The sequence below is a fragment of the Perca flavescens genome, chromosome 5, assembly GCF_004354835.1.
Source record: "Perca flavescens isolate YP-PL-M2 chromosome 5, PFLA_1.0, whole genome shotgun sequence".
Classification (NCBI taxonomy): Eukaryota; Metazoa; Chordata; class Actinopteri; order Perciformes; family Percidae; genus Perca; species Perca flavescens.
Window position 1 is genome coordinate 39,741,860 of NC_041335.1, and position 2,500 is coordinate 39,744,359.

Genomic DNA, 2,500 nt, shown 5'->3' on the forward strand with positions numbered 1-2,500 from the left:
CCTTTCTTGTCGCCTTTCTTGTCGCCTTTCTTGTCGCCTTTCTTGTCACCTTTCTTGTCGCCTTTCTTGTCACCTTTTTCAGTGTTTTCATCGCCTTTCTTGTCGCCTTTCTTGTCACCTTTTTCAGTGTTTTCATCGCCTTTCTTGTCGCCTTTCTTGTCGCCTTTCTTGTCGCCTTTCTTGTCGCCTTTCTTGTCGCCTTTCTTGTCGCCTTTCTTGTCGCCTTTCTTGTCGCCTTTCTTGTCACCTTTCTTGTCGCCTTTCTTGTCGCCTTTCTTGTCACCTTTCTTGTCACCTTTTTCAGTGTTTTCATCGCCTTTCTTGTCACCTTTCTTGTCACCTTTCTTGTCACCTTTCTTGTCACCTTTTTCAGCCTTTATGTCACCTTTTTCAGCCTTTATGTCACCTTTCTTGTCGCCTTTCTTGTCACCTTTCTTGTCGCCTTTCTTGTCGCCTTTCTTGTCACCTTTCTTGTCACCTTTTTCAGTGTTTTCATCGCCTTTCTTGTCACCTTTCTTGTCACCTTTCTTGTCACCTTTCTTGTCGCCTTTCTTGTCGCCTTTCTTGTCGCCTTTCTTGTCACCTTTCTTGTCACCTTTCTTGTCACCTTTCTTGTCGCCTTTCTTGTCGCCTCTCTTGTCACCTTTTTCAGTGTTTTCATCGCCTTTGTTGTCACCTTTCTTGTCACCTTTTTCAGCCTTTATGTCGCCTTTCTTGTCGCCTTTCTTGTCACCTTTCTTGTCACCTTTCTAGTTGTCACCTTTCTTGTCACCTTTCTAGTTGTCGCCTTTCTTGTCGCCTTTCTTGTCACCTTTCTTGTCACCTTTCTTGTCACCTTTTTCAGTGTTTTCATCGCCTTTCTTGTCGCCTTTCTTGTCACCTTTCTAGTTGTCACCTTTCTTGTCACCTTTTTCAGCCTTTATGTCGCCTGTCTTGTCGCCTTTCTTGTCACCTTTCTAGTTGTCACCTTTCTTGTCACCTTTTTCAGTGTTTTCATCGCCTTTCTTGTCACCTTTCTTGTCACCTTTCTTGTCACCTTTCTTGTCACCTTTCTTGTCGCCTTTCTTGTCGCCTTTCTTGTCGCCTTTCTTGTCACCTTTCTTGTCACCTTTCTTGTCGCCTTTCTTGTCGCCTCTCTTGTCACCTTTTTCAGTGTTTACATCGCCTTTGTTGTCACCTTTCTTGTCACCTTTTTCAGCCTTTATGTCGCCTTTCTTGTCGCCTTTCTTGTCACCTTTCTAGTTGTCACCTTTCTTGTCACCTTTCTAGTTGTCGCCTTTCTTGTCGCCTTTCTTGTCACCTTTCTTGTCACCTTTCTTGTCACCTTTTTCAGTGTTTTCATCGCCTTTGTTGTCGCCTTTCTTGTCACCTTTCTAGTTGTCACCTTTCTTGTCACCTTTTTCAGCCTTTATGTCGCCTTTCTTGTCGCCTTTCTTGTCACCTTTCTAGTTGTCGCCTTTCTTGTCGCCTTTCTTGTCGCCTTTCTTGTCGCCTTTCTTGTCACCTTTCTAGTTGTCGCCTTTCTTGTCGCCTTTCTTGTCGCCTTTCTTGTCGCCTTTCTTGCCGCCTTTCTTGTCACCTTTTTCAGCCTTTATGTCACCTTTCTTGTCACCTTTCTTGTCGTCACCTTTCTTGTCGCCTTTCTTGTCGCCTTTCTTGTCGCCTTTCTTGTCACCTTTCTTGTCGCCTTTTTCAGTGTTTTCATCGCCTTTCTTGTCACCTTTCTTGTCACCTTTCTTGTCACCTTTCTTGTCGCCTTTCTTGTCACCTTTCTTGTCGCCTTTCTTGTCGCCTTTCTTGTCGCCTTTCTTGTCGCCTTTCTTGTCGCCTTTCTTGTCACCTTTCTTGTCACCTTTCTTGTCACCTTTCTTGTCGCCTTTCTTGTCGCCTTTCTTGTCACCTTTGTTGTCGCCTTTTTTGTCACCTTTGTTGTCGCCTTTCTTGTCACCTTTCTTGTCACCTTTCTTGTCGCCTTTCTTGTCGCCTTTCTTGTCACCTTTCTTGTCGCCTTTTTCAGTGTTTTCATCGCCTTTCTTGTCACCTTTCTTGTCACCTTTCTTGTCGCCTTTCTTGTCGCCTTTCTTGTCACCTTTTTCAGTGTTTTCATCGCCTTTCTTGTCGCCTTTCTTGTCGCCTTTTTCAGTGTTTTCATCGCCTTTCTTGTCACCTTTCTTGTCGCCTTTCTTGTCGCCTTTCTTGTCGCCTTTCTTGTCGCCTTTCTTGTCGCCTTTCTTGTCGCCTTTCTTGTCGCCTTTCTTGTCGCCTTTCTTGTCGCCTTTCTTGTCACCTTTCTTGTCACCTTTCTTGTCGCCTTTCTTGTCACCTTTCTTGTCACCTTTCTTGTCACCTTTCTTGTCGCCTTTGTTGTCGCCTTTGTTGTCGCCTTTCTTGTCGCCTTTTTTGTCACCTTTGTTGTCGCCTTTCTTGTCACCTTTCTTGTCACCTTTTTCAGTGTTTTCGTCGCCTTTCTTGTCGCCTTTCTTGTCGCCTTTCTTGTCGC

At 44.7% G+C, this 2,500-nt stretch overlaps 1 protein-coding gene across 1 annotated transcript in view; it reads left to right on the forward strand.

Annotated features, from left to right (window-relative positions):
* The window catches only part of LOC114556323 (G protein-coupled receptor kinase 5), a 26,255-nt gene that overhangs the window by 8,306 nt on the left and 15,449 nt on the right, over positions 1-2,500 (forward strand).